Here is a 27994-nt window from a genome sequence, read left to right as displayed (position 1 = left end):
AGACCTCACCAAAATAGAATCCCACTAATGATGTTTCTGAATTTGATATTCCATCTCGATTTCACTAGCTGTCCTTTTAATCAGAGAGATTTCATCACAATGATCACTCTTGCACATTTGTGCCCAGTCCTCATGAGAAAATGAGGGACCTTCAAGCTACCTTGAAATGTTTACAAAATACAAAATATTAAAGGTGTCAGAGGGAATCTACTACCACTGAATTGCTTCTGATCTTCTTTGTTACGCTGTCGGAGTCCATTTTAACTGAGAAAAATCAGCTGTGTTAAGGAGGAAAGAAACAAGGCAAGGTTGAAGACTGATGTCCAGTGGCTATCTGGCCATATTCCTCCTCCAGTGGAGATGTCACTGGGCTGTGAACACACCTAAGCCTTAGGCTGGAAGTCTAGGGCGTCAAGCATTTGAAGGTAGGGATAATGTTTTCTACTTTAACTTCAGAGTAGTAAGAAAAGGATTGATACTATACTGTATTTTTGCAGACAAGAAATCACTGTACACCATGAATTTGACGTCTGTATGCTACCATGTTGTAGTGGTAAAATGGAAAGTCCCTATTGCCCAGTTCCCACGCATGTCCTTTGGAAGGCCAAGTTGGCAGATAAAGCTGCTGCAAAGACTATAGTGGACAAAATGGTCAATTCAGTCCAGTCCCTAAATATCAGTAAAACTAATTGGCAGAATGATCAGCCAAGTGAGAGGTTTGCAATTAGCAAGCATCTATCGAGGGTCTCCCATGAGCAGGTCACTATAGGGAGCACAATAAACAAAATTTTATGAAACTTTGCACCCGTCAATAGTAAGACACTAAGTTTCAGTTTAGTTTAGGAAATAAGGCTTATGTTGCATAATGGTATAGCAAGGAGAAGCATTTCGATTAGCTACAAGGAAAATCCATGATGTCACTTCATATTTATTCTACTTACACATGAGAACAATTACTCCTTTTCTTGTTCATCTACTTGTCCTGAACCACCAGACTCAACCCAACTCACGCCCCACTACTCAGATGGGGCAAACAGATAGCAAACTTCAGTTAATGATCAGCATGTGGAAATATTTATGGGGAGAAGTAAACCAATTTACTTCTGAAATGCAATTTACTCTGAAATGCATCAAATCAGAACCTATGATAGATTAATGGATGAAGGGTGGGATGCAGAGAGGAAGAGAGATGGGGTGCAGTAAGGGTAGTAAATTGTTAATGATACAATCTAGGTGGCAAGTACATGGGTGTTCCATGCCAAATTAATCTATTCCGTGGGTTTGAGTAGTTTCATAATAAAACAGTGGGATTTTTCAAATGTAGGGTAAATATTATATTTTACAGGCAAAGGACATCTCACCTAAGTTGAGAAGAAAGTAATTCACGAATTACTCAACTGGGTAATGATATAAAGACAGCAACCACAATGCAACCACAACTACTATTATTACTTGATGTTGAGCTGTCTAAGCCAGGCATTAGGTCAAGAGCTTTCACGCATTACCTCATTTAATCTTCAAAACAACCCTAAGGGGGATGCACTCATATCCCCATTTTTCTGATGAGGAAACTAAGCCTCAATAGATGAAGTGATTTGCCCAAAGCTAAACAGGCTGAAGTTTGTGTGCCCAGAATTCAAAGGTGCTAGAGTCAGGATCCAACTATCAGCTTAGATAGGTCCCGAGGATGCAGTGGCTAACTGATAGACCCAGGACGCAAACCCAGGTTTAACTGAGTCCAGAATCCCTGCAGCATTTGGCTCTTTTGGCAAGACAGTGTACCCTAGACTCAGGCCATTCCCAAATTCTCTCCAGAGTAAAGGGGAGAGTTTGGATCCTTTAGAAACAGCCTGAATCTGGCATTAAGTGTAACAGCTTTGGATTTGTGGGCTCTGCAAGTTATTCTCAGTACACCTTGACCTAAATTCTACACATTTTCCCTGGCTTAAAATCAGTTCATGTTAGGCATCCCACATAGCACAAGCCATTTTAGCAGAAACCTAAAGAAGACCCCTGTAGCATTTCGGAAGAGTGGCTTTCACAGTAGACTTTGAGGCAGTGAAGTAAGACAGCGAAGGATGCAATTTGAGCAGGCAGCCCTTGTGGATGTCTCAGTCCTTAAGCTTGGATAAGAAATATCACCTTAGGACACAGAGTCACTCGGGGGTCCCAAGATGCTTGGACTTAAGTGTTACACAGACTTACATTCACATCTCGCATCACTTGGGAGGTGACTGCATAAGAAGTTAGTTAAGACCTGAGAGAATCTGTTCTCTTTTATACAGGTGATAATTCCATGTCACTTTCAAGTCATTATAAGGAGAAAACAATGTCTTGGAACTCACAGGCCCTGGCCCTGAGTAGACGTTCAGTGAAAGTTTAGTTCTTCCTCACTCTTTTCCTTGGTATGAAGGAGGAAGTGGCTCTCACAGAAACGGACTCTGAACACTCCTCAGAGGTATGTTTAACACCAGGAATTAGCAATTATGCCTTCCTTAGAATGCCTTTCCATTGAGAAGCTCCTGGTATAAGAAATTACATGCTTAGAAAATTATTCTTTTTTCTGCCACGTGATCTTCTTGTAATAAATAACCATCCATAATACAGTTCCCCATTGGCACTGTGTCATCAGTGTCAACACTGGGCGACGGCAAAGGGGCACTCAGTGGGGGCTCTTGGTGGGTTTTCTACCAGAAACAATACAGTTTATAGTTTTGACAGTTAAAATAGAAGGAATCGGGAATCAATTTCCATTTACGACTTTTAGTGCTGGGCACTCAGTGGAAGCTCACTGAATTGAGCTAAAGATGGGGGTTTGACAATAGCAGTATCTTTGCCTTACCTTAGCATTCTAGAGGGGCTTAGAGTCATAGTAATTGGGGCCTTGAGAGGGGGTTAACCAACAGAATTCTGAAATTCACTGTTGATCAAAAGATGCAATTACTAGTCTCTAAAAAAAAGTGATAGGAAAAATGACATTCAACTTGGTCTGACACATACATAAACTATACGAAGGTGAGAGTCCATGAAGAACTGAATGGCTTAAGAAAGAATGAAGTGACCTTGTGAGTGGGGTTCAATCTCATGGGTGAAGGGCTCCAAATCAGCAATCAAAATTAACTCCAAAATGATTTGTCTCTTCTTCATTTATCTAACACACACTGATCCAGCCACAAATCTTTTATGGGCCAGGCACTGTGTGAGGCCCTGGGATACAGCTGTGAGACAAATGGACACAAATCACACCTCTTTTTGAACCTCACCAAGGATGCAATGGGACCTCCCTATTAAATGCCCTTTTTGCTCTCACGCCTACTTTCCTCACTCCCCCAGGTCCTTCTATCCCTCCCCCAGATGTAGAGGTGAGCCTTCTCCTTCCATCCACTTCTCCTTCCAGGAGGGACCCTCCTCCCAGGGTGTGGATGGGGACAAAGCCAGATGGACAGCGTCAGAATCCTCCCCCACAGGTGAGAGATGGAGGAAGGCTGGCTGCATTCCCAGGCTCCAGACTTACTGTTTTAGGGTATGCGTGTGCGCAACTTTTACAACTGCCCAGAGCTGGCTTGTTGCTTTCCATGCAGTATCTCACCTAATCCTCACCAGAAGCTAAAAAGGTAGGTATTTCAAGATTATTATTATTATTATTGTAGTTATCACTTAATCACAGATGAAAAAACAGACTTGGCACATTGTCATGGCCATGTGGCTCAAATCTGTGATTCACAACTAGAACTCAGCTGTAAACTCTCTGGCCCCCAGACTCTGGTCTTACTATTCTATTCTTATCCTGTCAAAACTCAGGAGTTGAGTTATGCACCTAATGAATGAATGGCTGTCATTCATCTGTTCAGCTTTGTTTTCGATAAATATTTATGAAAGGCCAAATTGTGCCAGGCACTGTGCTCTTTAAGGTAAAGAGTGTCTTTTGGCCTGACGTGTTGGTCAGGGGCGTGGCTCTGCATGTGTCTCTTCATTTCTTCTTTTAGTAAATACTTCCTCTGTGTCTGCCATGCCGCTGGTGCTCTGCGAGGCCTGGGGATGAAGCAATGACCAAAACAGCCAAAAAGCCCACATCACAGAGTGTGCATTCCAGAGGAGGAGACACAAACTAAACACATGTAGAATATCTACTATTTTGGGAGGGGACAAGGGCTGTGACAAGGTGACAACCCTTGTATCCCAGGGTTAGGGGATAGAGAAGAACAGGAGTCAGGAGAGAGGCTATTTTATATAAGAAAGAGGGATGCTATTTTATTTAAGATGACCTCTGTGAAAAGGTGACTTTTGAGCAAGATTCTAACTGAAAGGAAGAATTAGCCAGGAAGATATGGGGTGGGGGCTGGGGTACTTCCAGGTGGTGAGAACAGCATGTACAATGGCCCTGAGGTGGGGGGTCCCTAACAGCTGGTTCTAGGACTAGCAAGAAGGCTGGTGTGGCTGGACCCCCATATTCATGCACTTAAAATAAAGCTACACATGTCAAGGTGCTGCCTATTTTTCAAACCACCCATGAGTAGGAGCCTCATGATTAAGAAAAAAACATTTATAAACAGAAGCAACTTCCTCACAGCATTAATAAACAGATGCAACCTCTAGCACAGCAGGTCTATTGCTTTTAGCCCCCAAGTCTTCACTCAAAGCATTCCAGGGCCACCCTCTCCCAAGTCCAGCAGTCCCGCTGTTTGGCCAGAGGACTTTAGTTAGCAGACCTGGAGGAAGTGACCAGCTAGAAACAAGGCCATCAGAGAACAGACTGAGGTGGGGAAGCCACAGACTAAAGAAGCAAAACTGAGAGTTTCACTTCTAATTAGTGGAACACTGAAGTCAGTTTGAATCATTAGAATTACTGACTTAGAGGTTTATTAAATAGCATCCTCTCACATATATTTTCTATTAATACTCTACAGTAGCTCCACTGCTTGAGAATTTTTGTGCATTAACAGCTAATATTTTAGAAAAGTCACGAGTAAACCTGGTGCCAAAAAATACTAGCTTGAATAATTTTCTTTTTATGAATAGTAGATAACAATTTAGAGGTAATCAATTTTAATGCCACGCAACGCTTGGAAATCCTGAAAATCAGAGCATTTGTTGGAGCAGAAAGGGAACCTTAGCAATCATTGCATTCATTTCATCTTTTTATCTCATTTTGTCTTTGAGGAAATAGAGAATAAAACCAGCAAAGTCTGAGGTGCAGGCTCACTTGGGGAAGAGAAGGGAAACACACCAGCTAAGACGCTTGCTATTTCCCCCAGCACTGCCCTCATGTCCCTGACGTGTGGCTTCATTTTACAACTCCACATGGCAAAGTCAAAAATTCAGCAAGCCTTCCGTGTGCTGAAATTGCCATTTATCTTTGTCTTATAGCTTTGGTGCTCTTAATGTATATCTTTCCTATAAGAGCTTAGTGTAAACAGAAACCATTTTTCTATTATCTAAAGTTATGTTTTGACTTTTCCTACTTGGAGATGGATGGATGGAAGGATGGACAGATAGACACAATATCAAATAAATTGGAGGGAATAAAAACTGTTAAGCATCGCTCCATATTTCTGAGCTTTCTAATTTCTCCTCCTCAAAACCATGTCACATTCTCCTTAGAACAACGCAATATGGAAAAAGCTATGAATGGAGGGCACTGAGAAATGAAATAAGTGAAGAATAAAATACTTTTTGAAGGTCTGCACAGTTTTTAATCATGTCTGAGTTACCAATACTAGTAACTCCCCTTTTGCCATTGCTTTCCCTTGGGCTCAACCAGCATATCTGTAACACAACACCGCATAATGAAACCAAGTGACCCACATAATTTATCCAGAGGCAACTTGCTGGGGTAGAAAGAATATGAAAGTCGAGTTCATATATATATAGTCCTGACACCTCGCTGCTCCCCAAATTCTCTGTGCCATGGTGTTTTCGTCTGAGAAACGGAAATATTAGTATTTATCACACATGGAAATAATAATGTATATAACCCTCTAGTGTGATTCCTAGCATAAAGCAGAAATATTCAATAAATAAAGTAAACCTGCCACATTCTGCAAATGGGTTTGGAAATATGAATCATCTAAGATAAGGATTGCAATATCATGAAAGTAATAAAATACAACTTTTCAGTTGGCTTATACTGTTATAAAATTATATAAGCAACAATAATGAAACTTATACTGGACACAATTGACAGGAAACCCAAATGATCATGATGCGGACCCCTTCTGGACTAATACCCCCACCCTTCCCCAGCAGTAGGTAAGAATTCAGCCCTCCCCCTTTGGAGAACAGGCTGGACAAAGGCCCAGAGCTAACTGCCAATCATCCATCGCACCATATCTCAACTTGCATTATTGCCAGGATTGTAGTGCCCTCCTTCTCACCACCCCCTTTAGAAAGCACCCACGGCAAGCTGTCCACGTCTGCCTAAATGGCATGGATCTTCCTGGGCTTGGGAAGCCCCCAGATAGGTGCCCTGGACAACATTTATTTTCCTGAAAAATGTCATGCTCGGAGAAATTGTGCACTAAATACAGGGTTTATAGAAAAGATAGGGTTAGGGCAGACTACTCCAAATCTTTGTGCATTTTTAACCAGAGGATTAATGCAAACATTCATAATCCTAATTGTTTTTAAAAGGAACTGATAAGGTTGAAAAGATGTGATAAATTCTAAATAATTAAGAGAAAATGCAGTAAATATATGAGGTTTACTTTTTAAAAAGTGAAGGTAAGTTGAAGAATAAAATACTAAAATATTTTAGTATTTGGAAAGCTGTGAGGAAGGATTGGGGCAGATGAATTATGGAGACAGAGCACAATTCATCCAGATCAGGGAACTACTCAACAAGCACTTGCAAGACGGAGGACTTGCCTAGGTGAATCAGGAGGAAAAAGTTTGGGGAAATTGCAGAGACCTTTCTGTTTCCACTGTGACTTGCTGCACTCAGATTTCATTCAGCTATATCTCTTGGTGGTGCAGAATACCCAATGTTCTAGGGAAAATTGCACGGGAACTAAAATAATTTTTATATTTTACTGATTTCCCATAATTGCATGTAAGCTGATTTGCATTATAGAAACATTCAGTGTAGGAAACCCAATTTTATTTGGGTGAAGCCCAAAATACACAGTCCCTGGCATAGGTATGCCCTGATCTTCCTGGAAATGGGTATAATAATTTCTTGTCTAAGTTTGAGTTCCCCCAAAAGTAGACCTGAGACAAAGACTTTGGTGCAGATGATATATTTTAGAATTGATCCCAAGAAGCCCAAGTGAGGAAGTGGAAAAATGAGACAGGGAAAGGGGAAACATCAATATCCAGATTATGTAAACATTATGTTTTATGTTATATGTTGCATATCACATTATATGTTATGTTATGCTACATTATGTTATATTGTGTTGTGTTATGTTATATCAGGTTGTGCTGGGCTGTGTTATGCTATGTTAATGATCCCATTCCTGCCATAGGTAACTGTCTCCCACTGGCCAAGAGTGACCCCTCAGCAGCTACTCTGTCCACACTTTCAAGACTCACCTGCTTTCTGCCTAGCAAGCTACCGGTGCTGAGAAAGTCTTAAGTAGAGGAGGGAGAGAAAGGCATTCAGGGCGGTGAACTATCAGGGTGCTGCAAAGTGTCTCCTCCAGTAGATAAGCTTAGGGGAGCCAACTAAGTCTGTACCCAGTGTCCCCTCCTCTGGTCACAGCTAATTGGCATGAAGCAGACATGCGCCCTAAGAGCAGCTAATCTATAGCCTGGACAGTGGCCTAAAGGTTTTGCCCAATCAGAATCTGAACTAGGCTAAAAGTGAGAGGATTGTTCAGCTAAAAGGAGACGTAGTAGAAGAGATGCAGAAGCAAAGCAAATATCACTGTTGGGTGATAGCAACAATTCCCTGGGCTGAGGTGGTGATATGAAAACCCAGTTACTTGATCTGGGATCTTAACTCTCTTTCCAGTTTTGCAATTGGGATCCAATCTCTGGAAGGCACAGGTGTTCAAGTCCCCTGAGATTCCCATCACCCTTATGGCTCAAGTCTCCATTGCTCCAATACAACCTGAGTGTATCTCTTCCCTTGCAGCTCTAAGAGCCAAATTAATACATGCCAAAAGAGTATTCACCAGCAACCTGGTTTTGTCCAGGACTTTTCTGACTTGGTCCCTTAGAAACTAGGTAGTCAGCGTAGGGGCCTGGGGACCCACCAGACCCTTGTCTGACCATGCAACCAGTCTTTCCTGCCCTTGTCAGGCTGGAGGCACATCAACAAATGTGTAGTCCCAAAATGTATCAATAAGTAACATTTTAGCATTATTATTATCAAAACTCTCACTTCCAAGCTGCAATAGTCAAATTGCTTCCACCCAATCAATTACCAGAAGTTGAGCTTTAACCTGAGGCTAAGTTGTCCTAGAAGCCCTCTGGGCAGAGCAACTATCTCTCACAATTAAACATTGACATACTTCTTTCAGAGCTCCTGCCTGGCTTTTGCTCCAAGGCTTCCTCCCAGGCATGTGACAGCCTGCTAATCTCTAGGTACAACATTCTTTGAAAACCTATGAACCCATAACAAAGGTCTTTAGGCTTAGGGGTTTCTGTGAGATGTTCAAATATCTTGAAAACTGTTCAGAGGCAAATGAAGGTATTTGTGGGCATTTAATCAAATATGTGTGAAGTGCCTGCTCTAAACCAATCCTGAGCCAGGAGCCAGGGACACTAAGGGATTCAAAGGGATCCCTGACTTAGAGAAGTCCACAGAAAGTAGGTCAATAGGCAGGAGAGCAGTATAAAACAGTGCAACATGCAAGGCACAATAACCAATGTGTAAACTAAAAGCTGGATGGGAAGCATGGACAGAATGACCGAGTCTTGAGGAGTTGGCAAGGCTGGGGGTGAATGTTCCATGGATCCTGTTGGGTAGGTAGGGGTTTGCCAGGCAAAGAAAGAGGATAAATGAAAAGACGACTACCAACAAAGATGCTTGTTGTGCCAGGCATGGCTATAGGTGGGAATCCAGGAGTGAACAGAATAAGACTAAAGTCCCTGCCCTCATGGAATTTATGGGAACCCAAAGAGATCAGTATGTAATAGTTGCAATGTGATGATCACACATTGTTGGGAGTTGTTCTGGCTATCACTCTGAGCGTTAGATAATTTTCCATTCTACTAGGATCTCCCATGAATTTTTTCTTCTCAGGGTGCTGATTAGTCCTGCTCACATTCAGCTGGGCCCTTTTCAGCCTCTATTTCCTCATCTGTAAAAGGGAGAGAGGAGTGCTAATACCAGCTAATACTCTGAAACAAATTGATTTCTCCCTCTCTTGCTGACACTGTGCCAAACATACAACAAGCATTTCTTATTTAATGATGTCTATTTTCAGAAGGCAAACTGAGGCTGAAAGAGGCTAAGTGACTTAGATAAGTAACTGCTATAGGACCCACACCACCCAATCACCTTGGGCTCCCAGGTGGACAAAAGGAGACAGTACACAGGTAGGACTCAGCACAGTGCTTGGTTCAATAAATGGTGACCATTATTATAATTAGAACAGCCCTAACCCCTGAGTCTCAACGTTTGCCCTTTGGCATGAGGGTAACACTCCTCACTTGTCATTGAGAGCAAGGGACCTTTTCTTTCCCACATATTTTTTGGCCATAACCAATTTACAGACAGTACTTATTCACCTAACCAACAAGTTCCTGGCCAACCCATCCTAGCAACAAATGAAAATACACAACTTTCAAAAGCCACCCCCTCAAAAACTGTTCTCTGCCAGAGCTCAAACATTGAACATTCTAAACAAAGTGTGTTGCCATGCATTTAAATAAAAAACACCACCTGCAGTACTTCCTTTCCACTCCAGTGACTCCTTCCACCTAGAGCTCTTTCCTGCCTAAGCCTCTACAGTCTTTTGGACCCCTTCCTGAGCTCCAAACAATTTAAATCATTTCACCACATTTTCTTCATTGTGTTCTTGTTACTGTCATAACTCTTATGATAATTTTGACTTGCAAAATACTTAACAAGTCATGACCCATCAATGAAAATAAATGCCAAACACTCAGTAAGTCCAGGAGATGCCCAAAAGCCATGTGAAGTTCAGCCCTGCCACAGTAGATTCTAGTGAGTTTTGTTTTGTTTTGTTTTGCTTTTGCCCCACTTACTTGAGGTCAGAAACTTTGTTCATCTTAATCATCAGTAAATGCCAGTTGAACTAATGAATGAATGAATGAATTAAAAAAGGACTGAATAAATGAACAAATGGATGATGCACCAGAATGAGAAAATAAGAATAAAGAAATTGAAGGGAGGAAGAGAGGATCTAAAAAGCTTTAAAATATTTCAGAAAATTGAACACCCCATCAGTAACAAGCCACCTGAGAAAATATGGTCATGAGAAAAACTATTATTTGAACAAGATTACCTCTTTAGAGACTTCAAATTAATCCTTCTTTGCACTACCTTCTCTAATCTTCCCAGACACAACTTGCTTAAAGAGGTTCTTTTGTTATTCCCTAGGTTTCTCAATGCAATCACTGCCAAAAAGTCAGAAACTCAGAAGCAAAGACTCACTAAAGCTCTGCTGCCCTCACACACCATCACTGAGGACTGAATAACAGGCACCTCCCTAGCAGCTAGCAGGTAAGACTCAAGCATCAGAGAAAGAGAGAAAGATGGAGGATGGCTGCAGTGGATGGATGGTTAATATCTACCTAGTCCCTGTGGAACCAATTGGATTTGGAACAAAGAGACCCTGCATCTATTTCATCAAGCCCATCCATGCCAATGTGTGCGCATGCTTGCATATGTATGCACATGTATGTGTGTGCATGTACACACATATAAACACATACTTCTAAGAAATGTGTATTTTCTGGTTATAGCAATGAGGATTTTGAAACCACTGGGTTGGTTTGCGTTTCCCCTCATAATACATGATTGCTCTCATGAAATGTCATTTCAATTACAGAAACCCAATAATGAACCAAAAATACCCTCATGTGCACTCTTGGCTCATAAAGTACCCACTAACTGTGACAAGCACTGGTTGAGGTTTAGGTGTTTTTGTATTATTAATAAAAGGATGCAAATGAAATGAGTTGGCTTTCAGAGATCATTATCAAGAGTCTACCATAACAAAGGTCTTTTGGAAGCTGGTTTGCATTTTGCTATATCAACCATCACAGCAAAAGGTAGAGCTGCTTAGAAATCTAAGTAAATTAATAAATCAATCAAACTATAACAATATTGATCCAACAGCCCTGAACAGAGAATGAGCTACTGTCTGCCTTTGTGCAAAAGCCTTGTCTGCACTAAAGAGAGCTCGGCATTAATGGAAACAAAATGTACGTTTTATGGCAATTCTCAGGAACACCAAAAACTTGCCACCTGAAATTACCACTTTTCCATAAAACAGGAAGCTGGTGAGAAAAGCTGATTCACAACCAGCCTCTTTAATAGGACAACAGATATTTACTACACTGAAATACAGGCCCCAAGATGAAATTAAACAGTAATTTTCCCTGATGGAATTCATTCAGACATTCATTCAAATAACCCTTTATTCATTTATTCAGCAATGATTATCAATCTCCATTTATTTCTATTTAGAAATAATAGCCAAGGAGACACATGGACTGTTAAAAAATTAGGATTTGGGACACTGAGACAGAGAAAGACAGGAAAAGTATCTGTAGAACACTAAATGCGAATTTAATATGAAATATAAGAACATCCATAGGCTATGTTCAGGGTTGAAGAGAACCCCACCCCTGACCTTATGGTATGAACTATAGAAGAGTTATAGACAGTTCTGCAGTCTTGAGCTGCCACCACTGTGGCTTTAAAGCCACTAGAAGTTTAAGGGCCAACTGAAGAGCCATGGAACCTAGAGGGGCTCAGACAGATCATCTGATTTGGTAATGCACAAAATTTACTGTATAACATTTTCACAATAGAAATCTTTCATGCAACTTCATTCTATGAAAGGAAAAAAAGACTGGCCCTGGCTGAAGGGAGGATGGAGAGTTCAAGACTCCTCCAGAGCAGCCCCTCTCTTGATTCCTAGAGCACTCCCCAGGGGATCCTCCAAATCAAGGGCTCCGTAGAACATGGAGTGAAAACCATGGACCAAGATCAAGTTCATTTTCTTTTGTCAGATGGCAAAACCAACACCTGGGAGAATCCCTGACTTGTCCATGGTCACATAGCTAAGATAGGGGTATAATTTGGCACTAGAATGAAGGTCCATTTCTCTCATTATAGCACACTGCCATTTGGTTAGGCAGAATTGGGTGGCGGGGGTAAAGTTCAGTTCTGAATGCTTGGATTCGAAGTGATGGTGGGATACTCACATGATAATATCAAGGGCATAGCTGAAAATGCACAGTTCTGAGGCTCAACAGTTATCATTATAGAGAGGATAAGTCATACTCCTAAGACTAGCAGAAAACCCTCGGTTAGGCACAGGAAGAAATGCTTGGAGAGGTATGGGGTAAAGGAGAACAAGAACAGATCTGGGTATTGTTTTTGAGATGGTATGCTCTATTAGTTTTGAACTGTGCCAAAAAATACCTCATTAGGAGAAACTGAATTATAGATGCCAAGCATTAATTTCTTCTGCCAGTCTTTTCCTTCTATACCAAGACCCCTTCTCCTCCCGGGAAGGAAACAATGATGGCCAGGTGCTGGCATGGACTAGGTCACAAGAGTTATTTGCAGTTTTGTGAGCCAGTTGTCAAGCATAGATGTTATTAAAAATTAAATTATATGCACTTGAATAAAATACATTATCTTAAAAGCAAAGGCAACAAATACTCAAAACTATCACTTTGCTACATTTTACTATTACCTATGCTTGTGAGTTAAGAATTCTAGACAATGGCTTGTGACTGAACTTCCCTTTCCGACTCCACATTCAGTGACACCACTTCCGTGGTTTGAAGCTGGCCATGGTGGGAATATTCAAACCACGGAAACAGGCAAATGCTATAAATCGGGGTTTGCAAACCACTGGCGAGAGGTGGCCAGTTTCCCTGGGGTACGGTATTCTGCCTCCTGGCTCTGGCCCATTGGAAGCCTGGCTGAACTTCCTGCCCTTGTGTCCTCCCAATAATTATGCATTTTACTAAACTTGTTTGAGCAGATGTTTGCTATTTTCCAGCAAGCCACCAGAGACTTAGAATTGGATATTTTCAAATGGAAAGGTCACATGTATTAGAGTTAGGGCGTACATCAATTTGGACTTGTATCAATAAATCAAGACACATGTAAGTACCTGCTGGAAACAAGACTGTGGATTAAGTCATTTAGGAAGTTAAGGACTGCAAGAAAAACTGATCCACACACCTAGAGCATGGTAGATAAGGGAGGGGAAGGGGGAACAAAAGAGCACCCCAAAACAGAAATCCTTTCTACCCACTGCTATCTGTCCTGCTAGGGTCTAGGAACAGATGTTGACAGTTGACAGAAACCCACCATTAGTTACCTTCTCAGTTATTATCCTATTCCTTGTTCCTGCACCTCCAGCCATCCTATTGACATGATAAGAAGGGAATTGGGTGAAGAGGAAGGGCATGTCTTTGTTGTCAAGGACCTGCCTGGTTGGTTTAGACTGTAAATAACATGCTCATTCCCCATGCTGCTGCTTTGGAGGAAATTCTGCTCATTGCAGTCATCATTTCATTTCACCAAATTTGGCAGCAGAAAAATTAGAGGAATATTCATATGGGTCAACATGGCTATTCTTTGATCATGCTTTAGCCAGTGTGTTTCTAGGAGACAGATACAACCAATAAGCTTCTGGGGTGAGGGCAGGACTGGCCTCCATTGGGCTGCTTTCCTAGGCGTTTGCACTCCAGAATGAGCTTCCATCCTCACATGTGGGACCTAATTTTCTCGTGCACTGCAAGGACAAAAGTCACTCTCATTGACTGTGTGCTATAAACACTAACAGCTGGAGCTGGGGCTGGCTACATAATTTGTGGGGCCTGGTACAAAATGCAAATGTGACATGCCTTGTTCAAAAAGTACAGAAGGGTGGTGCCATGGCAGTTCAGTGGCAGAATTCTCACCTGCCATGCAGGAGACCCAGGTTCGATTCCTGGTGCTGCTCATGCAAAAAGGGAAAAACTTTTATCTTTCTTTTTTTCTTGTGAACTCACTAGTGCTCCACAGTGGTTTCTATGTGCAATTTAATGTCTTGCTCCACTGGGCACGAGAATGTTTGTGGGGTGAGTGCAGACGGGTGTGTGGGCTCCAGGAGCCCTGCCCCATGACTCTGTCTGTAGGGCACGTGCACTTGACCCTACCTGATGCTCCCTGTACCTGCACTGAGGCCCCACTGGAGTGAACGGAGTGGGGAGTAGTAGCTGGGTAAGTTGGAGAGCAGGTGGCCAAGAACCCAACCCAGGGAGGTAGGGAGGAAGCAAGAAGTGGTATATGTGAGCCTCAGCTCTGAGTCCAGCGTGCAGCCTTATTGTCCCATTGGAATTCATTTATAAAACACCAACACAAATTTAAAAAATAAGGATTTCATGAGCACTGACCACAAAGCATTAACCCCCAAGCTCGGGGCCCTCTCCTGAATCTGGTGTCAGCTCTCTGTGACTGCCCTGGTCATTAGCCCATGAAGCCATTGCTGATTGTCACATTCTCTTTTCCTTGTCTATCACAGTGACAAGGGAAGTGCCTGGCTTTCTCTGTCACAACACGTGCTAAAGATTACAGAGATTCATAAGTAGTGAACTGGGAGGATTCTCAGGATGAAGGAAGCATGGAAGGAGTCCAGTTGAGTTGCTAGTGAGAAGACCAACATTGTAACTTTTGCAAATTGCTGATGACTGGCTTTTTTTTCCATCAGTGTTATGGTTTAGAGCTTATGTGTACAAATGGGGAATATTTGAATGCACTTGTTTTCAGTGACCAATCCTAGCATTAACAGTGCTTAGTTAATATTTGCCAAAAGAAAGCACTCAACCATAATTGTAAATCAAAGTTTTTGCCTGTGCTTTCGGGAAAAGGAGCCATCTTTGCCAATCTCTTGCAATTTTCAATGCTAACAAGCTCCAGATGGACTTAAAGAACTTCTCCTTACCATTCTGTCTGACCCTGGCCAGCTGGAAGCATCATTTCAGATATGTTGTCCTTTTCATTATCAGAAGACCAGAAGTGCTATTATCTAAAGTATTCCTTCTCCGTCTGAGGACCTGACTCTAAGAGAACTGTCAGCAGGAATGAGCTCAGCTTTTAGGCTTGCTCTGGGACCTCCTTCTGCCTTGCATGAGAATGTTACTCTAGTAACTCTCAGATTTGACAGAGGTGAGCAAGGGGAGATGGATTGGGTCTGACATATGCACCCACAGGAGAGAGTGAGCAGTAGAAACCACAAGAGAAATACCAAGGATGAGAGAGCAGACACTCAGGCCCAGCACTCTGAGGTGGACTTTTCAAAACCAGAATACAAAAGCAGATATCCTTCCTTAAGGTTCAGGAAACCTCTGCTTGCTTTGATCAGGACTGAGTGTGTTTCCTAACTCAGCATTAAAAAGACACTTATTTCTGGCTGTGACACCCCACCCTCTGCTTCCTGAGCTCTGTGTCCCTGCTTTGGTCCCCAAAGTTTTACTGCCTTTGAAATTGACCTCTGTTCACTTGACTCAACCTCTCTCTTTCAGGAATCATGCAACAGATGTTTAGAATGAGAGTCTTCTTTTGATGCAGCATCTCCATGACTGTTGGTCATAAAAGGCCATTGAGGATTCCTAATATGATCTCTGGCCTAATACCAGAAATACCAGCACCAGAATACTTAAAGAGAAGCCTGCTAGTCTTAAGTTCCTTATTTCTGGGAACAGGGTGCTCTTACCTTACCATATATTAATTCTTTCAATTAGTCATTCAAAAAGTATCATTGAGCATCTTCTATAGGCCTGGGTATATGTTAGGTGCTGGTAAAATAAGCAAAAAAATAAGGGGGGAGGGAAAAGGAAATATGATCTTTAAGGAATAGTCTAGTTGACCATGTGAAAAATTATTAAATATATTAGGTTTAAGGAAGCTCTCACACAATGAATGAGAGCTCAGGAGTAGGGTCATGCATGTGACACAATTACATAATCATGGGCTTTAGACCTAGCTCTGCCACTGTGTACATGACTTTGAGCAAGTTACGTATTTATGTTGAGTTGTCTTATCTATAGCACCAGCTTAACAGTAGCTTTTACCACAGATCTTTGTTTTGAGTAATAGAGGAGATCTCATGTATAAAGTGCTCGGGATAGAGGTAGCTATCATCCTCATCATCATCATCCTCATCATCACTGTCATCAGTAGTCATCATCATCATCGTCATCATCATCATCACTGTCATCAGTAGGCATCATCATCATCATCGTCATCATCATCATCACCATCAAAATCATCATCATCATCACTGTCATCAGTAATCATCATCATGATCAAAATCATCATCATCATCATCACTGTCATCATCATCATCATCACCATCACTGTCATCAGTAGTCATCATCATCATCGTCATCATCATCATCGTCGTCACCATCATTGTCATCAGTAGTCATCATCATCATCATCCTCATCATCCTCCTCCTCATCATCATCCTGGTTGCTGTTGATGCACTGGCAGATTATGTATGGTTTTCACTGCATTTTTATGACTAGTTCTTTAATACCAGGTACTCCAACATTTATTTTTCACCCCTCTCACCCAATCTGTCCTACACCCACCACCAAAATAAGAGCAAGCCCACCCCTACTTAGACCCTCCTTGGCCTCTCATTCCCCTTAAACTTCCACCTAAGCTTCTAGATGTCCCTAACCCTCTAGGTGTATTCTGATCAGTGACAAGCAGAGAGGGGCCAACATGCCTCAGTTTCAGTGCAATGCATAATTTTTAACAGAGCTTAGGGTAATCACTTTATGTTTGGATTTGGTTTTTAGCAACTGCAATACATTGCTTATCATATCAAGATTGCCATCCAAGCAAAAAGACCTCACATATCTGTCTCAGAAGAATTTCCTTTCGGCACTGCCAAGAAGTGACTCAAAGCCCATTTTGACTATCAAATCACACACACACCTAAGACACAGGTGATCATCTTGTCCTGGAGGTCAGAATAAAAGCCAATACCAGTCAAAACACACTCTGCTTAGTAAATTAACTGCTAAATGCAATGGAATCAAAGCCCTTCTTGGTGGGAACATGAATGACTTGCAGGAATGAGACTGACTGCCTGGCGTTTGTGGCCCAGTCTCTTTTCCGAGTAGTTGCACATTAGACTGCAGAGAACCATCCAGGACTTTGGCCGAATCATCAGTTAGATGCTGAAAGGCCAGAGCATCATATGTTACTGACCAGCTCTTCGGCCTGATGGGAGACTCAGAGAAAGAGATTCTGGAGCCACAGAAGACTATAAAATGGATTTTTCTGCATCTGGGAAATACAGAGAAAGTCAAATGGAACCTACGTCTACAATATGAGTCCCGATGTAAAGTTTTCTAGGTATTAACAACTTTCTAAAGGCGTGTCTTAGTTTTTAAAAGATGGGTGTTTCCTGGTTAGAAACAAATGGGCTTTCTGTTGTTAATCAGCCATTCTGTCACATTTGGGAGATGCCCAAGTGAAGAACATGGTTCTAATTTTACCTTTGGAATTCTAATACTAACTAGTACTAGCAGGTTTATTTTTTTTATGCTATTCCTAAATCCTGAGAGTTGACATAACACACAACATTCACAGTATTCAGACACTAAAAGAAAAAAAAAGAAAAAACATCTTTAGGAACGTTAATTTGTGAATGGATTTAAAGTCTATAATCTTGTATTTCACCAGCCAATTCAGATCTTGTTTGTGCTAAAGCAGAAATTCTCAAACATTAGCCACCAGAACGCCCTGGAAGACTTTTTAGATACTAACACCTCTCCGTTAGGTCCATGTGAGGTCCAAGAATTCAGTCCTAACAAGTTCTCAGGCGCTGCTGAAGCTGCTGGTCCAGAGACCACACTTTGAAAAACACGGTAGAGAGGGAGAAAGAGAGAAAGGGAGGGAGGAAGGGAAGGAAAGAGAGAGGGAGGAAAGAAGGCAGGCAAGGAAGGAGGGAGTCTCCCTACATATGAAAGAACCCAGAACTCTTATACCTAAAGGGTATATAAAAAGAAACCAAAGCTACCTAAATAAGCAATCCTCAAGCTTTAAAGTACATACAAGTCACAGATCATCTGGGGATCTAGTTAAATGCACACTTCAGTGCAGGAGGTTTCGGGCAGAGCTTGACTTTCTGTATTTCTAACTTGCCCCCAGTTGATGCTGCTGCTGGGCTGCTTTCTCTAGGCAGAGCAATTTTTTCATCTCTGGTCCTGCAACATTTCATTCTGATTAAATAGCCTAACTGGAAATAAAATTCCTTGCATGGAGGGAGCATACGTTTTACCTTTTTTGATAGCAAGCACATTCTATTAGACAGTGCTTTGCATAGGGGTGGTCTGAAGCAATTTAACAATCAATTCAACAATATAGACCAAATGTCCACTGTTTCCACAACAATTTCTAATGTCAGGGATACAAAACTGAATCGGATGGAGCTACTCTAATCACAAAACTAGTCCCTAAACATCATTCCGAGATGTTGAATTATTACAGACAACCACCTCAAATGGAGACTGCATCAAATGGAGACAAAAAAAAAAAACCCCAAGCAATAAAGAATCGTTCAAATCATGATTCTGATCAATAAACTATTCTTTATTGTTTTGCCTCCATATTATATGGTCTCTATTCTTACAATTTTGGTTTAAGTTGGAAAATTTTACAAGGTAAAAAAATTTTGGAATTTTCCCAGGTTTTAGGAAAATGAGATTTTATACATATGTATGTACAAATAAACCACTTAAGAAGAAGACAAGGGAAGTAACTTCTTCTAGCATGTCTCTTGGCATTTTAAGTGAAAATCTATTACTTGATAGTACAACTTCACTCATAGAGGAATTTTTCACAATTACTTATAAAAGGCAAAACTGTCATTTTCCCCCAAGATAATAACAGCATTTTTAAAAATGGAAAAAATTAGATTAATTCTTTGTTTCTCATTGGAAGTGGCTGGCCTGAAAAAAAAAAATCCCAAATTTATGAGTCCATTTCCTTGTCCATAATGGGAACACTCTGCTTTCCTATGAGGAAAACACTCCAGACTTGCTGAAATTCCAAAGAGGATGTCAGAGTACTGTCCTCTGTATTTGAAAATTATTTAGGAATTCATTAAAAGGAAAATACATTTTTGCCACTTAATTTACCAAATATACTTAAAAGTGATGATGGCTAATGCTGAGTGAGGATGGTATAATTAAACTTATAAGTGTAATTCTGGTGGGGTTATCAACTATTACAATAGTCTGCAAAGCAATTAGCAATATGTATGCACTAAGAATCAAAATTATTCGTGGTTTTTGACTCGGTAATATTTCTAGAAAATTATTCTCTGGAATATTAGAAGACGAAATTTCATCCTTGCAGCCTCACAATGAACAATCTAAATGCTCAGTGATATGGAAATGGATACTTAAATAATAGTTTATTAATTCAGTGATATATCATTGTGAAAAATAATGACTATGGAGAGCTGTAATAACATGGGGAAAATGCTTATAACTAAGCATTTATAAGAAAAAGAAGATTGGTAATTGCCTGCATCCTATGATGATAACCAGGTAAAAATTTCTGAGAAAAAGAATGAAAGAGAAACATTCAAAATGATAGTCTTATCAGAGTGGTGGGATTAGGGATGAATGTTAGTCTTTAGTTTCTTTTTCAGACATTCTGTCACATTATTATTGCTGACTTGACTTTACTTTTTTTAAAAGAGAAAATCATTTTAGAAGACTCTAAACCAGTCCTAAGCTATACGTTGTACCTCTGATAACCTGTAAAGGCAAGAAATTCTTCTCCAGCTAGAATTCCTTAGCACGGCCCAGGAACAAAAACTACTATTGAAAGGGCATCGACCCATCTGCAGTGCTTCCAATTCAGCCTGAGTCTCAGTTAACCCAGCATTCTTTTGTTTCCCAGCACTGCTAAAGCATGGTGGAGTAACAAGTTTGAATCTGGGCTCTAGTTTTTTGTTACTTTATCACTGGACTGCATTTCTGCTGCAAAAATAGCTTCTCAAAATGCAGAGTTTCTGCACAAGAGAAAAGGTAATTCTTTCACCACTGCCTGTGAGAGACACCGCTATTCACATGCCTTCGGAGAGCAGAACATGCGTGGTAAGCATGAGCTCTGGGTTCGAGTGAGACATTGGGTGTTGCTCCCACCAGATATCTCTGCAAGAAGTGAAAGTTATCTGGGCCTCAGTTTCCTCATCTGTAAAACAGGGATATAAATGCACCTGACCCATGAACCAGAGCATGAAGCTCAAAACGAGACAGCATCCATGGAAGCACTCACTGCAGCGTCTGGCATAAAGCAAGCCCTCAAAAATGGCAGCTTACTAATGTTTGGCCAAGAATCGGGGAGGGGGCATCTTTTCTTTAACCCTGTTATAGCTCCTCCACAGAGCATGTAGGGTTGGGGTCAGGGGGATATGATATTAATGAGGGAAAGACGTGATATTTTGGAAATCAGGCCAGAGATTTATGTCTATAAAAAAGGAAGTGTGATGCTAAAATAGATCAAGTGGACAAACTGGGTTCACAAAATCTCCTCCTGTGTTTCAAAAAGATCACGAGGAACCAGAGGCAGCAACCCCAAATTCAAGCTAATGCTACCCACAGAGAGATGGACATTCTGGTTCAGTCCCTCTGAAGTGCAGGAAGTTCAGCCTATGAAAAATGACTACGAGAGGGAGAAAATTAGAGCCTTAGACAGACACTATTTTTCAGTGTTTACTATAATTACTCTTGTAACCGTCATCCTTTTACTTTGCTTTTTGGGTCTGTTCCAATTGTGCATTTGCTTCTCTTCTTGAGGTTGTGACTGTTGGAACTCTTCCACGGGCTGGGAGAGGGGATCCTCCCCTCCCTGTTAACTGAGCTGGGGTAGGAAGGATAGACCTAAGCCAAAAAGGGGAGATAAGCTAGAGTCAACATTTCCTGAGCCGAAAGCTTCTTTCATCTCTCCAACAAGAGAGAGCTGGAGAAAACTTTGAGCTTTGGAGATGGGACCCCATCTCTATCTCGTTCACCATTTTTTCCACTAGAACAGTACTGGGTATATGGGAGGCGCCTAATACATACTTGATAAACAAGTCAATCAATTAATCCATCAGTCAATATAACAATTCCAAATATTTCTATTAGAAAACCTCGTTTAATAACATATGTCTGAACAGTTTGATATTTTTTCTATATATGTTATGTTTACAAAATAAGACATTTTTACTTTGAAAAATAAATATATGGCATGGTTCTTTTACACAAAAGATGAAGAGCAGGAACTTGTAAAGGAATGTTGAGAAAACATTAACAGCTTGGGGAAGAGCCATACTTGGTAACTCTCCCCATGCCTGCCTTTTATGCTGACTAAGGAAAAGAAAGCCAAAGAGTTTGGATCTGTCCTGTTAATTGTGAAAATGAATTATAGTGCGTTCGTTCTTTGTCTGGATGAAAAATCTTTTAATGTCCTTGCTAGTGCATTTGTTCTAAGCTAAATGATGTCTTCAAAAAAAAAGTATAAGCCATAGCCCACAACTGTTAAAATGGTCACTGCTGTTTAAAATTGGCTTTGACCATAAGATGAAGCCAAAAAGTAAGCATTAGAGGGTGCACAGGTCATTCAGGGGTAGAATGCTCACCTTTTCTGTGGGAGACCCGGGTTTGATTCCCGGACCCTGCACCCCCAAAAAAAAACAAAAACAGACAAACAAAAGTAAACATTAGGAATTAAGATTTAGTTGTTTAGAATCATCCCCAGACAGAGATTGTGCCAGAAAAGAAAAATAAATGGCACGGGTGTTGGATACATAGGGTTTATTATACTATTCTGTTTACTTTTATAATGTTCCAATAGTTCTATAATAAAATGTTCTTAATTGTTACTTGTTATCTTAATATAAATTTATTCTAAATGTGTAATCAGCAATTTTACACACTTAAAAATTACATTATGCCACATACTCTACTTTAGCTGGAATTAAACCAATCAATTTATTTTTAATGAACTCATGGAAGAATTTTTCAGTATATTCTTGAGACTTACAGTTCATGATCAGCTTTTCTCAGTGCATGATGGATAGTTTCTATTTTTAATTATGGCATTTGTTGTGATATAACTAAAATTGCTTTTCTGCCAGGAGTATGCATCCTTTGGAGTTACAATTATGCAAAAGGAAATTATACATCGCATTCCTACTTTAGTTTCCTTTATAGTTTTTGTTGCAGTTACTTTCACTTAGGTACAATTACACTAAGGAAAACAGAATTTCACATTATATTAAGAACAATTCTATTTAGAAAATTCATTTCAATTCTTAGTTAATTACAGAAGAAAAATGGAAGCCAGTCTAAAAATAAACAAGCATCGAGGCTCAAAAGTAGCAAAGTTTATGTATGAGGTAAAGTGCTATACAAAATCATTAATTTAAAGTTCTCACAAGCACACTTAACAATACAAGTTACTGTATCATAATTATATGTTAAGAAAATATTTTTAGATCTTTTCATCTACTATAAATGTTATGCATGCTCATTGTGGAAAATTTGGAAGCCAGACAAAAGCACAAAAAAAAATTAAAATCATTTTGTTAATGTCATTACCCAGAGGTAATTGGGGCTAATATTTGGCTATATTTCCATCAAGGCCAGTTTTCTGCTCAGATAGGATGCAAATATTGATAGCCCATTGCATTTTGCAAAGCTGGGATTATATAGTATGCTCTGTATACTATTTTATAACCTAATTCTTCTGTAGGAAAAATATAGTATAACATTTCTCCATTTTATTATCTATCCTTCTTATTAACTGAAATTTTTTTTTGCCCAGTGCTATGACTATATTATGATTTATTTAACCCCTCCCATGTTAAGTTGGAGAATTTCAATTTTTCCCTATAATAAACAGAGCTACAATCAATAACCCTATATTAAAAAATTCACATTTCCATTTCCACTTGATTAATTATTTGAAATCTCATTTGTGGGTCAACGCATAAGAATACTTTGAAGTCTCTTAAAATGTAATGATAAATATCTCTAAATGATGTCATTTATACTCACTCCCTTCAGCAGTTACCTGTCCTTGCATAATTGCCAGTTTGACAAGTAAAAATGGCATCTTGCATAATATTATTATTATTATTTTTTTAGTCCCCTTAATTATAAGTGAGATTGAACATACTACATGTGCTCTGGCCATTTCTGTTTCTTAAAAAAGAATCCTTATTTTAAAATCTGTTTCAGTTCAGTCCAACAACCTGATTTGAAGCCTACTGCATTTCAGGTAAAGGAATGGGTGCTGAGGATAGAAAATGGATGAGACATAGACCCTTCAAGGATTGAAATCTTCAAGGATTTCATAGCCTAGTAGAAAAATAAGCACATGAACAAATAAACCCAGCCTATCACTCTAAGTGCTATATGGACATAATATATAAAATACTAGGAAACCACAAATAAGGATGCAGTAAACTCTCCAGGGGATCAGTGAAGGATATCCAGAGGTTGTAAGGTTTGACCTGGACTGTGAGAAATAAACAAGAATTCACCAGGCAGGTGGAAGAGAGAAAGTGCCCCTAAAGATGAAATAGCATGTGCAAAGACAAAGAGGTGTGCAAGCATATAGATGAAAGAGAGTACCTTATGACGTCAGCCTTAAGGATTTGAACTAAATCAGTGAACAGTAGGGATTCATTGGCATGATTTTGAGCAGAGGATGGACAGTCAAGTATCGTATTTTAGAAAGTGGGGAAAGCCTGGAGTCATTTTGAGAATGAGAGAAAAAGAGAGGTCAAGGATGACTGCAAGAAAATGTTTGCTCGGCCTTTAGATTTAAAAGTCATATATATATACACTTTTAAAAATTAGACAGAAAACAAAGGGAGAGGCATCCCATTATCAGTGATTAATCGCTTTAAAAGAAAAAACAAAACAAAACAAAACTACTAAAGTAGTTGTCATAGAATGCTTTTCCCCCCAATTTCTACCACTCCCCTTTGCTATGTGACTGTGCTGTTCTTTAACTAGAATATTCTCCCATTGATGTTGCGTTCAGCCAGAGGACTTGCTTTGTACAAGTGATTGTGCGCCAGTTCCTACCTAGACATTCAGTGTTTCTTCATACCAGCTGAGCACTTTCAGTCTCCACCAGGAAAAGAACATGAAGCAGGAGGCCTGCTGTTTCCAGAAGAATGAGACACACGTGGGGCAGGCTTGGGTAAAACCTACAATCTGACCCAAGCCCTGTGAGTCCAGCCAAGATCAGCCAACTCCTCAGCCAATCAACAGATGTATAAGCCACTGAGTTTTGGCATGGTTTGTTATGCGGCATTATTATGGCAAAGGCTAACTACTACAGTGGTGTGTTTCTTTCCCTTCAATTTCCAGAAATAGCCCACCTTGGTTTAAAGACACTTATAAAGAAACTGAGTTGGGCTAATATTCCGTACATTATGTGGAAAGTGGAATAATACAGTTTGAAGTTTCTAATGATTAAATGTAGCCCAGTCCTTCCAATTGCAGAATATCATTTTATCAACTGGAAGTTGCTGATGAATTTCCTTCCAGAATTAAAGTGCTCACAAGTTTTACATAAGAAATCAATCGACCATTGATTTTGTGGGGCTGACATACATTAGAATAAAATGCTAAATGGGCAGACATGGGCTCAGTTCCCTGTCGTAAAAAAAGAATATTTACATCATTGCTGCTTCCTCCTGGCCAATGTTATAGGTAAGCAGCAACCTGTTGGGGGTTATGGAGGCTTTTTAATCAGAATGTGATAGACTTTCTCATTCTGCTCATTAGGATAAAGAAATGTTTGCCAGGGAAACAGTGTTTTCGGTTGTAATTTGTTTCTACATGCAAATTGTTTTGAATATCTGGAGATATTGAATCTTTGTGTTCATCATATTTTCTCATTTATCCAACACCAAAAGTCCAAGTTATCCTTCTGGGGAAAAGAAAGTTCATTGAGTGTTAAAAAACATTAAACAATATTCCATTCTGAATATGGACTGTTTAGATAAGTATTGCAGGTGGCATATACATGGTTCACAATTCATGGCCAACTTTTTTTTTTAACTTGTTAATATTATGAAAAGGCTGACATAAGAATAAATGCCACTACATTTTCCTTTTCTTATGCAAAGGTGAAGTGTTGTTTGCAACGTGGTTGAGCCAAGATTTACACTGTGTTTAAATAATTAGAGACAAATCCTTGTACCTTCCATTAACTTAAAGTAGCACTTTCTCTTCTAGTTTTATTTTTTATTAAATTCCGCTCATTGCTCAAACAAGGCATAGAAGTAGTTGTACATGATTTCTTACCTTTATAAAATGTTACTTGGTTTCCTTTTGCTCTTTAAATTTAGTGAAACAATGTAAATTTAGTGAAACAATGAGATCATTTTTCATGATGAAAACTTCAAAAAGCCTGAGGAAAGGTATGATTCATTGCAGAAATGTCTATAAGTCTGAATTAAAATCAGAATTCTTGGTGGTGAGTTCCTCCCCCCTTATAAGTAGGGTCTGGCCATCTGTAGCTGACCCAAATTACACAACTGAGGTAGAGGATAATTTCTTTTTCCATAAGCAGAATGATCAGGTTGCCTAAATCATTCATGAGGGCACAGGGTCAGAAGAGGACTTTTCCCTCTAACTTATCAAATTATCCAAAGATATAATAGTTAAGTCATATCTGGTTAGGTAATTAACAAATTACCTTAATGAAAAAAAAATAAAAGTTTATGCAATTAAGACAACACTCAAGAATAAAAGATGGAAAGTTGATGCATCCAATTGGTACCTTGTGGAATGGGGAACATGAAGATATGTTTCCAAAAAGTGGAATAGTAAAACGTATTTTGTTAAATGCGCCTTTGAATATTTAATTCATTTATGCAATAAATTAGCCCACCAAAGGGCTTTTGAAGGTCTATGATATGTGAGACACAGAATGTAGAAAGTAATAAGACATAGCCAATGACCTCCAGGGGCCCTAGATGTGCAGGACAAATAAGATAAGACATGCGTATGAATAATGATGGTCACAAGAATAGGTGACAAGTGTGACATGGAAAGCACCACCAAAGTTATATGAAAATTCAGAGCACACACAGCTGATTCTCACTGAAAGAGATGAAGGCATTTTCTCCAAGAGGCACTATAGAGGAGTAGAGGATTTGTATATGGAAAGAGAGGAGAACACTCAGGAAAAAGGAAATGGTACAGATGCTGCCATGAACATTGACCCTGAAAGATGTATACCTACTATCGCCAGTAGTTTTGTTTGGGTACAACACGTAGAATCATGAAAAGGTAAACTGGAAATGTATACTAAGACAAGATGGAGCAGGGATGGGGTCAAACACCAGACTAAGACATTTGGAAACTGGCTTGTGAGCCACTAAAAGTTTTAGAGCAGGAGGATGGTGTGTTAAAAAGCAACATTGCTGAACCATGAAGGTTTTAGAATGAAGATGTTAGCTGGGGACTCCAACTGGGGGAATATTTCCTATTCACTCTTTACTCTACACCTTCGCTTTCCTGAATCTTGACATTAAACAACTAAGGGACTCTGAGTGATATAAGTAAAGCCAGGTAAGAAATCAGACTCTGTTTCAGCACAACAAGCAAATGAAGATGAGGTAATGTTTATGTCCACAATGGAAAGTCCTGATTACTTTGTAACTAGTCCACCTTTTATTATAAGGCAAAACAGAGCCCTGAGTCTCTCCTCCTTTGCTCTCCTTTTGTACACCCCATCATATTTTAGCAAAGACTCTTAGAAGGCAAAGATAACTCTTTTTTCTATTTAGGATACATAACCACATACAAGCACAAACATTCTTACCACATGATCATTCGTTCTTGTTATATAGTCAGTAACGCCCAATGAAAGATTAACTCTTATCCCCACCATAGGACACACGCACCAGTTCCATAGTGAATGTGTGAAGATTGAATAAGAAAAGCAGCGAAAAAACCACAGGTCGTGGAAGAAGCGGGAAAGGAGAGAAGAACGGAGAAGGTACTATCTGCTCTGCAGAGTTAAATCTTTGCACCTAGGGGCAGAGCTCAGGGAGATAAATAGACTATAGTGAGAAGCCACCCTCAAATTACCACCATGCTAATGGACTTCCTGTGCATTGCAATATATTGCTGATGTCTGAAAGAGAAGACTGACAGGGGCGGAACATTCTTCTCTGGCATTCTATTTATATACTTACTGGCTAATAGTAAGATCATTTTGAGAATCATATGTGTCAGCCTCCCTTTGCACAATAAGGAGGTTTTACAGTTGTTTTTCCTTGATTGGTGGAAGGCAACATAGACCCTGTTGTATGACACGAGGGATGAAATGGAAGTGGCAGGGAAAGGCAAAGGAGAGAAATAGAGAGATGGTTGAATTTACAAGCACAGGACAAGACCACTGAGCTGAGCTGGAGGGCAGCAAAGAGGGATGATAAAAAGTGGGATCCTTGGTTTCCAGTCTGGCTGACCAAGTGAATGACAGTACCTCTAAACAAAATTAGTAAGCCAGATTGAGTTTGGCTCCTTACGAGATGAATTTGAATGCCATTGCAATGTCCAGATGCCCAGCAAACAAGTGAAACTGTTCTAGAAAATTTAGGAATTGAGATATAGATTTAGGTGTTATCTCTTAAATGAATCCATGGCAGAATACTTGAAGCCAATGTTAATGGAGATGGTATGGGAAGTTAGAGCAGAACTTAAGAACAGAACAAATCAGTGGTAAAATACTCACCTTCCACACAGGAGACTTGGGTTTGTTTCCCAGACCATGCACCCAAAAAATAAAAAAATAAAAAATAAATA

At 39.9% G+C, this 27994-nt stretch overlaps 1 protein-coding gene and 1 long non-coding RNA gene across 11 annotated transcripts in view; one reads left to right on the top strand and one right to left on the bottom strand.

The window, feature by feature from the left end:
• CDH13 (cadherin 13) overlaps positions 1–27994 on the bottom strand; it is a 1150740-nt gene that overhangs the window by 1019628 nt on the left and 103118 nt on the right. The window lies entirely within an intron of this gene.
• On the top strand, positions 11–27963 carry LOC143659828 (uncharacterized). 5 transcript variants are annotated; one of them, XR_013163775.1, is made up of 5 exons: positions 11–425; positions 2286–2458; positions 3334–3614; positions 10511–10633; positions 27080–27963. It is a non-coding gene; the product is annotated as an uncharacterized LOC143659828 (long non-coding RNA). The 5 variants fall into 5 exon arrangements; XR_013163777.1 differs by lacking the exon at positions 27080–27963 and having other exon boundaries at positions 3523–3614; positions 10511–11073; XR_013163778.1 differs by lacking the exon at positions 27080–27963 and having other exon boundaries at positions 3334–3467; positions 10511–11073.

Source organism: Tamandua tetradactyla, chromosome 16 (genome assembly GCF_023851605.1).
Source record: "Tamandua tetradactyla isolate mTamTet1 chromosome 16, mTamTet1.pri, whole genome shotgun sequence".
NCBI classification, from domain to species: Eukaryota; Metazoa; Chordata; class Mammalia; order Pilosa; family Myrmecophagidae; genus Tamandua; species Tamandua tetradactyla.
The sequence above is the reverse complement of the archived record's forward strand: the minus strand, read 5'-3'. Positions and strand labels throughout refer to the sequence as shown.